Source organism: Rhyacophila brunnea, unplaced genomic scaffold (genome assembly GCF_057557595.1).
Source record: "Rhyacophila brunnea isolate RB1 unplaced genomic scaffold, BYU_Rbru_1.0 scaffold_61, whole genome shotgun sequence".
Lineage (NCBI taxonomy): Eukaryota > Metazoa > Arthropoda > Insecta > Trichoptera > Rhyacophilidae > Rhyacophila > Rhyacophila brunnea.
This window is the reverse complement of record NW_028233288.1, coordinates 1,320,394-1,336,521: the sequence shown is the minus strand read 5'-3', so window position 1 is coordinate 1,336,521 and position 16,128 is coordinate 1,320,394. Positions and strand designations below refer to the sequence as shown.

Here is a 16,128-nt window from a genome sequence, read left to right as displayed (position 1 = left end):
TGGTTGTAATTTAGATAATATAATGTTTTGCTTGTATTCAACATATCTTAAGATTACAAATAGTTTGATTTAATTTAATGTGTTATTTTTTTATTGTAAAAAACGATTATATCTATTTACTATTCGAAGCCGTTATCTTTAGAGCTAAAAACATCCAACATTTGCATGAATGTATTTGTTAAAATTTTATTACATAAAAAATATCAGGTGCTCTACGTTATTTTAAATCCAGAACTTAAATGTTTGAAGGCTCATAATTGACTTCTTATTTTTAGCTTAATTATAATGCAAATATTAAAAAAATTACACATAATTAAAAAAAAATCTAGAATATACTAGTAAATATTTTATTGGCCTTCATTAAAGTTATATTTAAAAGATCTGAATATAAAAGAATAGTTTGAAAATTTATATTTTTTTAATCATAAAATATCATACAAATTCATTGTTGATAAAATGTTAAGGCTTTTATGAAAAATTTTATGGCACCCCATCATCTCAAGAATGATAAATTGATCTAAGCGAGTAATTATTTTAGGATGGAATTTTTCAACGTTTGACTGATATATGGCATCAAAATCTTCAATAAACTTTTTTATGTCTTTTCTAGTCGTCTGTAGATCTTCAAATATCTGTTTATTCTGATAGTCTAAAGAAATTATGCTTAAATAAGCATCTACACATTTTAAAAATCCAATCATAGTGACTGTTTCTTTCAGTATATATTGGTGAAATCTAAATTTTTTAGATATATCTTTGGAATAGTACTCGTTATATGCTATTCCATATATTTCAGATGATTTTTTCTCGCTACTTTGTTCATCACAAATAATTGTTCCCGATTTCATGTCTTTTTTCGATTGTGTTCTTATTTTCTTATTATTTTTAAAATCTAAATGATCAGCTATGAATATAAATCTCATCAAAACAGTATGAATGTTTATGTGATTTTTATTTTCATTGATTTTCCCTTTAGTGGCGGATAAAAGTGACTTGTATACGGATATGTATATTTTTCGATTGAAAATAAACTCACGTTGATTTATTTGCAAGTAAACATTTAAGAATTCCTCTTTCCACAAGAATTTCGAACTTTTCATGATAAATTTTCGAAACTCATGTCTTAATTCGTATAAACTTCTAAGGTCCTCTTTTTTTTGCAGACAAACATCTAGTTCAAAGGTAGGATCTAATATATTTTTTAGTAATACAAGACATATTTTCATCTGTAAATAGTCTTCCAACTTTACATTTATCGAATCAAGATTTAGAAAACATCTACTTGCTAATATGCTATCAAATATAACAAATTCTGGCATTAATTTCCTCAAAAAAACATTTTCTTTGAATATACTAAAGACATCCATCAATTTCTTTTTTTCGGAGCTTTCGACACAGATTAAGACTTCAAACCCATCCTTTTCAAAATCAGCAATTTTAAATTTTATTTCTTCTTCCATTTTACTGACATATTGATCAAAAATACTTAAATTCTGCAATATAATTTTTTTATGTGTTTTATAAACCAAATCGTATTTTATATGGAAATATTTTATCACTAGTATGATCTTTCTATTGATTTCATCACGACTATAAAAATGATTGCCGATAACAGATATTTTTAATTTTTTAAAGTCTTCTATTTTGATTAAATCACAGCCGGATGGAGATCTATATTTTGGTTTATACGAAAAAAATCCGATAATCTCTTTTTTTGCTGAAAAATCAGGACATTTGGGTATATTGCTTCTAAAAGTGGATTGTTCATTATTCGCATTGGAAATTGGTGTTGATAAATTCATTGAATTTTTAGTTCTTTTATGTTTTGAACTTAAATTTTCTGATGAATTCCTATTTTTTGACCTAAATTTTGTGCCCGCTTCTCTTGTTTCTTTTTTAACTTTATGTTTTTCGTCTCCCCCAATTTTTTTACATTTCGATGAAATTTTATCATTGGGATATGGTGTGGGTTGTTTTTCTATGTATGTATTTTCCTTAGGTTCGAAATGGATCTTGCTGTTATTATTTTGGGTTGCAATAAAGGTGGCTTTCAAGTCAAAGCTATCGGCATATAAACAGGGTTCTAATATATTTGCATTATCTTCCGATAAAAAAATGTTTGGAGATGATCCGAAAGAACTTTTCGAATGATCGGTATCATTATTTCGAAATGAATTCACATCATGGTCTCTCGAATTTTCAGTTATGGGAATCACACTTGTTTTTTTCATAATTTTTTCAGTAATATATTTATTTTGATGAGCCTCTGGGAATTTATTTGACTGTGAAAAGTGGCCATCGTATGCTATCGTATTCGTTTCTTCTATAGTGGTAGGGCATGAATCAGGGGGGAAAGTTTTAGATTGTGGCTTCATACAATGAATCATTGAATCACAGTATTGTTTTAAAGAGCGAAAAGAAGAAAACTGATCATTATTATTGCTCGATAAAAACCCCATTTTATCAAGCTCTTCTTGATCTAATGTATCTAGATCCGTTTTTTGTATTTCTACATCAATAAAATTTGACAATTCTTGAAAAACCGCATTCTCGTCAATAGATTTATTCATTTGCAAATTAGAATGATTTCCCGAAATACACAAAGTACTACTTCCTGCAGGAGTATCGAAAAAAAATTCTGGATTTAAAGATGAATTTGTGTATTTTGTAATTAAAAATAGTAATTTAATTCCAACCATCTTGTTCCTAAATACATTCCATATTTAAATATTTAACGTCGTTAGCCTTTTATGAATTTGTAAATAGATGCAGAATTAATTTTCTATATTTAGAAGTGATTTTTCTTATATCTATTATTTGATTTGGTCTATAGGTATCGAAGTATGTCCTAATCACACATATACATCCGTACTTGATGAATTTTTCTGCATTAATTAAGTATTGAATCTTTAATTAGCGAAATTCAATAATATTGGAATGTGCTAAAAAATTCGAAAAAAATATAATTTGCTATATATAGATAATCATGTTTCAAATTGGATTCATAAATTAATTAAAATTTTTCATTATTAATATCCCAAATATGTATTTAAAAATTAATACTACATTATACCATACAAAAAAAAAGAAAATAATTTCTATTTGATGTTTAAAACTATAAATTATAAACATTTATATGTAAATATCATCGGTTGCTTCTGTTTTATATTTAATCATTTCCGGTATTAATTGTGGGGTTCTATATTAAAATATGTAAGTTAGATATTAAATATGAATTTTGACTTATAAAGTGTTAAAAGATCCATTATATGCGTATTTATTATTTTATACTAGACAATACCATGTCTTACTTAGACTAAAAGGTGCCATTGTTCTTAGTTCTGTTAATTTTAGTTTCATTATATAAATTAATTGTGTATTTTTTAGATTTCTTAAAAAAACCTTTTATTCATTATTTATAATTGATGGCTCGTACTTTTTTTTGACATAATCATTTTATAAACTTTCTCGGTGCGACGCTTCTTACAAGAATTATCTATTAAAGTGATTTTCTTGATACTTTTGTTTATATGTATACCTCTGGTTCAGTTCATACTTCTACCTTTAATGAGATATAGCAAATGTAAATATCAAAAAAATATTTAAAGAATAAAGTTATTTACCATTTATTTTGTTATCGCCGTGGTTAAACATCTTCATCATATTAATATGGTTTTGATCACTTCTGCATGTGTTTGCGAATCGAATCCAGTTATTTCAGCGCCAAAATCAAGTGTATGTTAAAAGCCAAAAGCTAACTTTGAAAGCGGGTCGACCATAAAGATTTTATAGTATTCCTTGCTGCTCAGCGGCATTTATTACCTGTTTAGTAATTATACCATACCCTTATGTGTATCGAATTAGAAACCTTAATCATTTAATTAAAGATTCCATGTCGAATATTTACACACCTCGAATATTGCTTTTTTATATTTAATAGTAATTTTAGAGTTAAAAGAGACGATGCATTCCTATGTATGCTTAGAACATTTATAGTAGTTTAAAGAGATATTCTTACGCATTATTTAACCAAAAAAAAGGTATCTTGATATATATTATCTCCCTACGAATATATTTTGTGCTTGAAATAATATGCTCGAATAATTAAAAAAAATTAAGGTAAAAGCATAATTTTCCACAATAAACTATAATAGTAGCAGTTAAAAAAGGTTTATAGTTTTACTTTAAACGATATAAAATAAATTTGCTGTCGATCTAAATCATGAATTTCTATCTCAAATATCGTAAATATATTTTAAAAATCAAAAATTATCGTTAAAATACATTTTTTATTGATGTGGCTTAGACATTTTAAAATAAATATCCAAAATAAAGAGCTTTTTACTTATGGAACCAGAAGGTTTTTTATTTTAAAGCAAGTAAAAAAAACCTATTTATTTAAGCATTATAAATATATATTTCGTCAATTATATATGCAGCTGATCTATTTATGATACATTTATCTAGAAGAAATTCCAATATAAAAAAGAAAGAAATTTTCTTCGATTATTAAAATTATTTTATTTATGGGTTAATTTTTGATATAAATTTATATTTCTCAATCTGATTGTGTTATACAATTCTTGGGTCAATACTTTTGACTACCTCTTCTTCTGCTATATCCTCATCGATACATCTTCTTCGCTCAAGACTTATCAGTTCAAGAGTTTTTCTTAATCCTGTGGTTTGCACATATGCCTCGACTTTTTTGATTATTCTAAGTTCTTTCAAATGATTCTTGTGTAATTTTGTAACATACCAATCCAGGTTATTACATATGTAATTATTTTCGCTTTACATTTATGGATCTAAGACAGTAAATTTGTAAGAAATCATATTTCTTTGTTTTCTCGTTTTCTACTAAGGTTATGTTATCGATGCTAGTGACAACTACTTCTATTAGTGTTATACAATCATTTTTCTTGCCATAAATAAAATCATCAGGACAATCATTTTTTATCATAACATTTGTTTTTAGTCTAGTATCAACTTTTATTTCAGCAAATTTATTTTCCGTAATTTCTTGCAAATAACGTCTACGGATTTTCTTTGTTTTTTTTAAATTTTATTTTATTGATAATATAAAATGAAGAGATCTTACTATTTAATTGTGTTAATTTGTGTAATCATGACCTAAGATTCTCTTACATCTACTTGACAAGTGATCAACTGTTTTATAAGATTCATTGCACTGTGAGTATTTTAATATATCCCCGAAGAATGGGTGCTTTCTAAAAAACCAATTTATTTTAAAAAAATATAACTTGCACTAACTCATATGTTTATATGGGGTGCTTTCTATAAATCCAAGCACATCTAAAAAACTTATTCATAATAATATCAATACTTGCAAAATGTTTATGAAGCTAGAAAAAATAGGATTTGCTTTTATTTTTAGATTTTTTTATGAAGAAAATCCGATTATTTCTTTGACCAAAGTAAATTTAGAATTGTCGTTTATTGCATAAGATTAAAAACTAAGTAATATAGCCTTGATTCTTTTTTATATTACAATAATATACCGTATGAGTTACCTATTTTTTTGAACAATGAAGTTGGTAATTAACCCAAAAAACAATGTTAATCTGTATATTTAATAATTAAATTATATAAAATATTAAACGAAAAAAAATATTTTTAAAATATGCTGAATGATACATCAAATTACATAAAATATTGGACGAAGATAAAGTTGGTAATTTCTTTTTTTTTAATTTTGAACGAATCATTCAAATAATAATATAAAAAATGCTGCGAATAATTTAATCATTAATATAAAAAATATTGAACCATACGTTTAATCATTAATATAAGAAATATTAAAAGATACATTTAATAAATAACATAAAAATTTTTGAAGGTGAATTTAATCATTAATATAAAAAATATTGAAGATAAATTTAATCATTAATATAAAAAATTTTGAAGATAAAGACAATAAACAACATAAAAAATGTTGAAGATAAATTTAATTATTAATATAAAAAATATTGAACATTACATTTAATCATTAATATAAAAAATATTAATACATACATTTAATAAATTTAATCATTAGTAAGATAAATATTGAAGATAAATTTAATCATTAATATAAAAAATTTTATAGATAAAGACAATAATTCATGCTCAAAACATTCACTGCATATCTGATTTTCAAGAAAAGCGTGAATTAATGCACCCAATATTTTCTAGTAATAAAAATCATGGGATTGATGTAAAAGAATATTTGAATAATATATTTTTATCAAGCTGTAAGTTAACTGAGACCCCATTACTATAAAAGATGGTAAAACTTAAGATCCAGTCAATAACGATAGAGATACCATATAAACCGTATCCCGCCCAAATAATAACTATTGGGAAGATAATAACGTGTTTGAATGAAGGATCATCCGCTTTGATAGAGTCGCCGACCGGAACAGGAAAGACACTATCGATTCTATGCGGTGTCTTAGCCTATCTCGAAAATCCTTTATGTTATAGAGACTCGGATGGAAACATTCCAAAGGTATATATATGTTCCCGTACACATAAACAGATAGAACAAATAGTCTCATCATTAAAAAAAACAGTATACAGACCCAGAATTACAATTCTTGCTTCTAGAGCCCACCTTTGCATAAACCCAGCATTAAAAAATGTAAGTGATAAGAACACAACCTGTACTGATCTATTAAAAAAAAAGAGCTGTGAATATTTTAATAAACGCGATGCATTTGCAGAACGAATCAAGAATACAATTCTAGATGTAGAAGAACTCACAAAAAAAGGAAGGAAATGCAAAGGGTGTCCCTTTTATGCTACAAGAATATTAAAAGAAACATGTGAAGTTATATTTGCACCATATAACTATCTTGTTGATCCGGCTATTAGAAGATCCATGGATATTGATCTTAAGAATTGTATTGTTGTTGTTGATGAGGCGCATAACATTGAAGATTTTTGTAGGAGTGCGGGAAGTCTTTCGCTTTCTTCTGTTACTATTGATATTATAATTAGTGAAATGTTTAAAGTGCAAAGGGATCTCATTCCTGATGATTTGAGAAGAGAAATTATTTTTGTTAACAGTTTTATGAGAATATTAAAAGATTATGTGGAGGGTAATTCTGGATTTAATGTCACTAAAAGAATAAAGACTGATGAATACTCCCCTAATAACAATGAAAATGTCGATAATAACAAAGAGAATCACCCCAATTCAAAATATAATTTTTATAATAACAATAAACTAAATTCTTACACTAACAATAGTAATAATTTAATGAATGGTAAACAAAATACAGCTTACTATAATAAAGAAAATAAAGGGTATAATATTAATCCCGCCTCACATAATTCTCGAAAGATAAAACCCACTACATTACAAATTACGAACGACCCTTTACCAATAAATGCACCAAAGAGGGGATCAGAGGTAACCCTGTCCAAACCTACAAAATTTGTAGAGATACTAAAGAAAGGAAAGGGAATAATAGAATTTCTAGCCTCGATAAATATTCGCCAAGAAATAATACTAAAACTAAAAACAAGCCTAAAAATCTTAGGAAAAGACGACATTATTTCGCAAACTACCCTCCAAACCTTAGAAAGTTTATCAATGATCCTCGAAATAATCTTTTTTGGAAATCCAGAAGCATACTCTTTCCTTATAAAGAAAACTTCACACGATCAATATAGTATAGACTTTTTTCTCCTCGACCCATCAGTCATTTTTGCACCATTAGCCCGATCTTGTAGATCAATAATTCTTTTATCTGGAACACTTACCCCCTTCAAAGGGTTTAGCACGGAACTCGGTTTTTATTTTAAGCATAGAATCGAAGCTCCCCATATAATCACAGAATCTAATGTGTTTATTGGAATTGTTAAAAAAGGTAATTTGAATAAAGAATTTATGGGAACGTTTAATAATTTTGAATCGTTTGAATATATCAATCAACTCACAAGTTTTATAGAATCAGTAAGAAAAAAGGTTGGCCATAGTGGTGGAACACTCGTTTTCGTACCAAGCTACTCCTTTTTGGAAAAGTTAGTGACAAGAATGAATGAAAATAGTGCTGTTTTTAAAGAACCAAGAAATAACTCGCTTTTCGATACAATTTTGAAACAATATAAAGCTAGCATAGAGAAGAAAAGCTGCCCAGTTCTTATTTGCGTCTATAGAGGAAGAGCCGCTGAAGGTATGGACTTCAAAGATGAATATGCAAGAGCGGTTATCGCTATCGGAATCCCATATCCTAGCTTTAAAGACATGGAAGTAGTCTGTAAAAGACAATTTAATGATAATTACCGCAATATTCTTATCAGAGAAACCACCAACAAGCCTAATATTGCGAACAGTAATGATAAATCGCAAAACAGAAGTAATATTTCATGTATTACAGATCCTAATAGATCTACTGAAAGTATTAGCAACACTGGTAATTTAAGTCAACCATCTAACATACCAAATAATAGCATAATTAAAGGGAATTTATCTATAAATTCAGAAAGTAATGGAAACTTATCTACAAATTTAGAAATTAAAAATAGTTTAGATGGATCTCAAAGTAAAACCTCACAAAATACAATAACACAAAGAATGACAGGAAGCCAATGGTACGAAATACAAGCATTTAGAGCCGTAAATCAAGCTCTAGGAAGAGTAATGCGCCACAAAGATGATTGGGGTGGTGTTTTTCTCGTAGACTGCAGATACGCTGAAAAAAAGGCAATGGGTTTGTTACCAAAATGGGTTACTGAAAATATGAAAATTTATGAAAAAAGTGAAAATTGTATTGACGAATTCAAATGGTTCGTCAGAAAAAAAACCTCTGAATAAAATTTAATTTTTTATAAATTTCAAGAAATAAATACAATATTTTTTATCAATAAAATTCGTAACAAAAGGTAAAATCGATATATAGATGTGTAAAAACTAATATTATTTCCGTTTACTTAAGCCATAAAATGGAATGTGTGATCACAAAATACCATAATTCGTATATTAATGAGCTTAGTAATTCTGATGAAAGCGTTGTTGTACGCACAAACAAAGGGTTAGTATAACACTTAAATTATTAAAATTAAAAAAAAAAGTGATACATAGAAGGTGTTATATAGAGAATGGTATTTAATACATATTAATATGAATTATGGTGACACTTGTATCAATCAAGCTTTAAAAATAAGATACATGTAGAAAGGCTGTAAAGAGGTTAAATATTATTGAGACGAAACTTGAATTTATAAGTTTTGAATCATATAATTTAAAAACGTATAATAGGATTAAGAAGAAAATTGAATCAATTATTCTTGAATTTAAAAGAGATATAGAGGTTGATTATAAGGCAATGATAAATAAAGAAATACTAAATTAAGGGGAAAGCTCTAGAATTTATAAGTCTTGAAACTGAATATGTACTGAGAGATATGATTTAATCATGTATAAATAGGATAAAGCAAGATGCTTGCATTAGTAAGTTCTAAATATCAAGATATATAGAGGTGGGAAATGTGGTAACAATGTTTAAAGATGTATTAATATGGGTGAAGACCATTAAATTTATAAGTCATGAAGCTAATGAAGTAGGATGTGATATGAAGATGTATAAATGGTATTAAGGAAGACAATTGAATCGAAATGTCTTAAATATACAAGATGTATAGAGGTTTGTTAAAAGTAACGATATTTAAAGAAGTATTAATATGGTTCGATTAAGAAGACACAAAGGCTTTCTTAGTTGAAAAGGCACAAAATGGAATGCGATAAACTAACCAACAAATAAATTTATATTTTTTATCTGATTAGTAATAAAAACTATTGCATTAAAGATTAAAATTAGTTAATAGATTTGCAACAGAACGCGAGAAAAGGCTTTAAATCACAATAAATTCAAATAAAGAAACAAAATTACCGGATTATTTTAAAACGGTTTTTTGACCACGATGAACTAATCCCCGACATGGGAAGCATCTCCATCATACAAATAACCGCTTTCATTGCTTGGGCTTGCGTACACCAACGAGTCACGTTGTTTTTTTTTAGAGCTGGTTTCCCAGCTGAATAATAGTTTATTAAATTCCTGACATGATGTCAGTTGGTGAAAAGGCCCTTTGTACTTTTCCCATCATCGGTCGCTATTGTATATACATACTGACTCTCCTATACTCCGACAAAACCACCCTTCTGCATCAACCCTCTTTTAAAACTACTTCTAGAGTCATCTCCTAACATACACATGCGTGCTTCGATACCTGGAGGATTCACGTTGTTTTGGTGTCACAATCAAGCGTATATTTACAATTGAACGCTTACTTTTAATTGGGTCAGACTACCAGTGTTTGCTGTATCTTATGCAGCTAGGCGATATATATTATCAGTGTGGTAATTATACAATGCCCTTGCATGTTCATAATTTGAACGAAAATCATTTAAAATTATGATTATAGGTCGAGTATTTACACCACTCAACCATAGTTACTTTTGTGTAGTTTAGATATGAAAGATGTTCAGCAGAATAACTTAAACATAATAAACAAATATACTAAAAACAACATTACTTTAATAATATGTCTAATTGGGATTTTATCCGCTATAAATTACAGTGTTGGTGTTTATACAATACGATAATTCAACCAAAACAACATAAATACATAAGCTATTGTTTATAAGCAAAGTTTATTCTTTAACCAACAAGTATATTGCATAATTTATGTTATACTTGTAAGCTTTAATAACGATTATATATTAAAAATTTATATATTATTTTATTAAAGAATTATTTATTCGATAATCAGCATCAAGATTTCATAAATTTTGCTATCAACTATAAATTCTATTTTCATCTCACAATGTTTAAAATCATGAATATTGAATATAAAAAACTTTTCATATATATTTCAATTTATTTTAACAACACCTCAAATACTTCCTTCATCGCGCTTGAAATTCCAGAATACATTGTTAATTAAATAAAGAAATATATTTACATTGAACTGGATGCATTTATTTTTATTTGAAATATCATTGGACTGGAATATTAAATATATACATTTTTTTTCACTATTTGTATTTTTTATATAAAGTCTTCGATTCTGTAACAGTCCTGATTTGAGTTAAACTAGTAAAATCGATCATCTTTATAATCCTATATTAATTCGTCATCTAAGGCGCATATATAAATTTTTTTCAATTAATTGTTTGTGCACATCCAAAAATTTCTTTATCGTCCAAAAACTTTAGATAGATGTCGGATAACAATTCTATAAAATCTCACCATTTCTCAAACAACACTAGAAATCTTCTAGAAACATAGAATGATTGATTCATGAAATTCATACAGCATAAATTATTCGTAGAAATTATTTTCATGATAATTCTGTGTATAGTGCGTTTTACAGATTACAAACTGGATATAAAATTTTGATTAAAAATATACTTTCTTGTGTTTTAACATATTCTGGTTAATTTTTTTTAATGTAGTTTTTTTGTTATTCCCATTTTTTATACAAAAAAATTACAATTTAATCCAGTAATCATTTTATTTATCAAAACTGAGATAAATCATATGATAAAAAAGCTTTATTATCATTAATTTGTTTTTTGATCATCTTATTAGATTCTTTTTTTAACATAACAGAAGCACTTGTGATACACGTTGTTTGTTTTTTTTAGCGAATTACAATCGTTAATTCTATACATAGTAAAAAAGACACGCAAAATTTGATTAATTTATATTTTCGAAACCTGTCAATTCACGAAAAACCATGAAATTTTCTATAGAAAACGCATTAGACTTCATATTATAATAGAATACTTCATATAAACAAATTATTCTAAAATTTTATAGATATGTTCTACATCAAAAATATACGCGAAAATGGCTCAATTCAAAAAATAAATATCAATAATATTCTTTCTTGCTATAAATATCAGAAATTAAGAAAAATATCGCTTTACTTTTAAACTTTTATTAGACCCAACTTATATATATATTTATATGCTAAATTATAAAATTTAAAGGTGGAATCCCCATACCCTTCTTTTTAAAGAAAGAAAATAATTTTTAACTTTATCTGTACACATCTTTTATTTGTATAATCAACTATATCAATCTATAATAATACGCCAGAAAAATAGTTAAATGATTTTTTTTTTACATTGACAAGATAAAAGGCCAAATAAGCAATTAATCAAGAATATAATTATTATAATAACATTAAATGCATAACATTACAAAATAAAATTTTATAATTTTATTTTGATTTGACCGTGATTCCGGCTAATTTTATAATTCTAGTAATTTATCAAATATAATACCTTATTTTTGTAAACTTTTTGGCTGGTCTTTAAAAAAAATATGATGCAATTATCTTTTTATTAAGTTTTTAAATATACTTTAAATTATTATACTTTCTGAATGACACAAATTTATTCACTTTCAATGCGGTAAAAGCTTTCACAAAATGAAAGATTACAATTAAGATTCGTCTATTTCCAAAATTATTTAACCAGAAGTAAATATTATTAATAATTTTAATCCGGTAAAAGAAGGCAATTATACAACGTTTTTAACTCTTAAAATTCCTTTATACACAAAAAAATTATTTCAAAGATAAATAGCAAATAATAGTGTGTTATAAAACCTTAAATCCGAATATTAAATATTCATATATATTTAAATTTATCCAGATATACATTCAATAACAGAAAAAAATCTCTAATTTGTTACTTAACGAAAAAATCTGTTAATTATAAACGAAGAACACTTTTTTTTCTCTGATCAAATACTTAAAAAATATAATAATTTATTGCTAAAAGGTATTTAATTTTTTAAGTGCAGATTTATGCATGAAATTTTAAGAATTTTAGGTTATTTTTATAATAATTAAGACTGGCGCAATTAAAAAAAACAGGATAAATATGAAAAATCCAAAATATGTTTTGATCCGACTGGATATTTGCTTTAAATCAAAAATTACATAATTTAAGTGATTTCTTTTATATAATGTAATTTCATTGTAATTTAGCGATTTTTTTTGTCTTATAGTTTATTATGTGGTTCAAATTTTTTTCAATCATATTATTTTTTAAGTGGTTAGAATAATCATGTATAATTTGAATCTGTGATTTTTATCGCTGCTTTAATAAATGAAAAATCCTATAATCTTATAGGTATTTTTTTGAGGGCAAATTTATTTTTTTCCGGGAAATATTCATTTATGAGCAATATTATATTTTAGTTGACTTATGTGTTTATGAATAATATATTCTTTTATAAAATTCTATACAATATAAAAAATGTGCAAAATTAACAAAAAACAAAATCAAAATGGATAAAAATTTAGATTTATAAAATGTAAATTATTCGCAATATACATTTAGAAGTATAATTAATAGCTGTGTTTTTCCTTTTTTAAATTAATATTAAGAAAAAATCCATTAATGATGAATTATATAAGTAAACACGCACACATTTGATCTGATTATTTTTTATCAAAATAAATATATAAACTGCGAGCACTCAAAAACGTATCTTGTTTAAAAAAAGAAAAATTTATAACAATATAAAATGCCGCAGGTACGATAGCGCAGGCGTTTTAGAAGAGCTTTAATTAGTTGGCCTGAGCTCCCACCGCAAAACACCCTCGGATTATTATGAATTTACTCAAAACGAAAATACCCGCATGGTGCGGTCCATCGAAACTGGAAAGTCAAAACATAACAAGACTGACAAGTCAGAATAAATTTGGTGGTTTCTGTGTAAGATGCTGAAAACTTGCTCTTAACATTGAATGAAGCCTGCTCTATTCAGCAAGAATATGTGCAGGTATAGAGTGTGGGTAGAATAATTTACCACTAACGGAAAGTAGATAGAATCAGATCCCTCTTATATATCGACTACCGTCTGGTAAGACTAGTCTAATCCACAGAGATCAAACTAGTAAGAAAATTTTTGAATTTAACGTGGGAGATCATCAGATAAGCAAAGTTTTTTGAATGTCATCAGCAAATTTCCTAAAAAGAAATAATGTACGGGTAAATAAATAAAAAATTAAGCAAATTCGTTTCGAATACAAAAATATTGATATTAATAACTATTTACCGTTTTAAAATTTGTAAAAATACCGGTATATATGGTTATCTACTTAAAAAATTTAACAACAAATGAGTAATATTTTTATTTATGAATATCGAAGCGGCAAGGTATTATAGGAATGTCGAAACTGAGTACGATATTTAGAAAAGCCTTGCTGGTATTTATTTATGGTCGCTTCTGTCAGAACCAGAAAATATAAAGGCTTTTAAGTAATAAAAAAATTTATAATACATTGTTTTTTTTGAAAAAATCTTCAATTTAATCTTTATGAAAGAGGGCCACCTTTCTACGATAAACTAAATAAAAATTTAAATTGAATAAAATTCTATTTAATTATGAAAATCTAGCATTATTAAAGCTCTAAAATTACGTTGAAAGTTCGAGAATATATGTAAACCCCAAAAGTGTGAGTTTAATATATAAAATAACCCATAATATACTGTAATAAAAATCACATAAATGCAAATTTATATTTTTAACACGACTTTAATGCTACAATATATCTCAGATTCATTGATCTGTTTTTTTTAATATATGTAGCATGAATATATAAGTAGAGAAGAAACATCAAGAAAACTAGTTGTTGGCGGATCAGTAGAAATTTAGATAATTTTTTTTATAAATTATATTGAACTTAATATCATTCTTAAACAGACTATGAAAAGAATTACCACCGCTTGCAAAATATGTTGTATAAGCTAAGAAAATTTATAGCCGTTTATTGCTTTTAATGTTTTTATTCAGCATACTACTCTTTTTTGCATTTTGGGCTGTTTTATTGTAAATTTGAAACAAGCTACATTTACAAATTATCAATTACCTGAAAAACACGAAGTCGAAAATTCAGCCGAGGCACATATAAAAACTAAAAATACAGGAGGAACCTTGAAATAATGTGTCTTAAGCACAGAGAAGTATCAAGAAGAGTTTAAATATTTTTTGCCCATGGGAAATCAATCATATTGCGCTTGAAGATGAAACCAGAAATTACAATAACAAAATTAGCACATAATTAAAGCAATTAAATTATAAATATTCTAAAAGTTAAATCAAGCGACTATGTCTATTTTACCAATAATTTTTCTGAATAAATGTTTTTATTTGGTTAGAAAATTAAAAAAAAAACAAACCTATGTTTTGAATTTTGCGTATCTCTTTGTCCAACTTTTATTTGTAGATTAATTATAATTCGGATATTTTAGCAATCAATACAATATCACCAATCTGAAGGGTAAATCACGTCGACTCAATATTAATGTTTAAGAAAAAGTTTAGAGCTCAAATTTTCTTGAAATTCTTCTTTATTCATTAAGAATTATATATTAGTCCTACATGTATATGATCTTTTCGCATACATATTCTTATTTATTTACCATTTCATTGATTTTTCATTCCTACAATCTTAAAATTTAATTGGTCTAGAAAACATAATGCAAGAAATAATTATTTAAAAAGACGAAATCTCTCGAAATTATCCTAAAATTATTTTTATAAAAGAAAACCACTTGCCTGTCCACCTTTTCCATAATATTATTAAAATTATCTGCGAAATCATAATATATATACTAGTATTTTTAAGCTTTCGAAGCCTCCTTAGCTCAATCGGTAGAGCGATCGGCTTTTAACCGATAGGTCGTGGGTTCAAGTCCCATAGGGGGCGTCTTTTTTACATAGAATAAATTTTACTTTGATATGTACCCTCTATTAATTTAGTTGCTATTATAATTTAAGTTTTGGTAAATCTTTATAATACAATAACAAAATATGTCACTGTTAATTTATATATTTACGTAGATATTTAAAATTCTGATTTAAAAAATTGATTGCAATAATTTGTATTAGAATCAAAATATCTAATATGAATAATTTATATCTATCGGTAAAACACGAAAGTATACAACAAAAAAATTAAAAAAAGACCTTTATGAAGAATATAAATAATGTATGGAATCTTATATTACACCTAAAAGAATATTTTATAAAAAAAATTCTTGTTTAAATGTATTGCCTTCTGCAGCCGCATAAAAAAATGCCTGTAGGTAGC

At 26.3% G+C, this 16,128-nt stretch overlaps 1 non-coding gene across 1 annotated transcript; it reads left to right on the top strand.

The window, feature by feature from the left end:
• Positions 1-15,671: 15,671 nt before the first annotated feature.
• Positions 15,672-15,744, top strand: TRNAK-UUU (transfer RNA lysine (anticodon UUU)). Its single transcript has one exon. It is a non-coding gene; the product is annotated as a tRNA-Lys (tRNA).
• Positions 15,745-16,128: the final 384 nt, after the last annotated feature.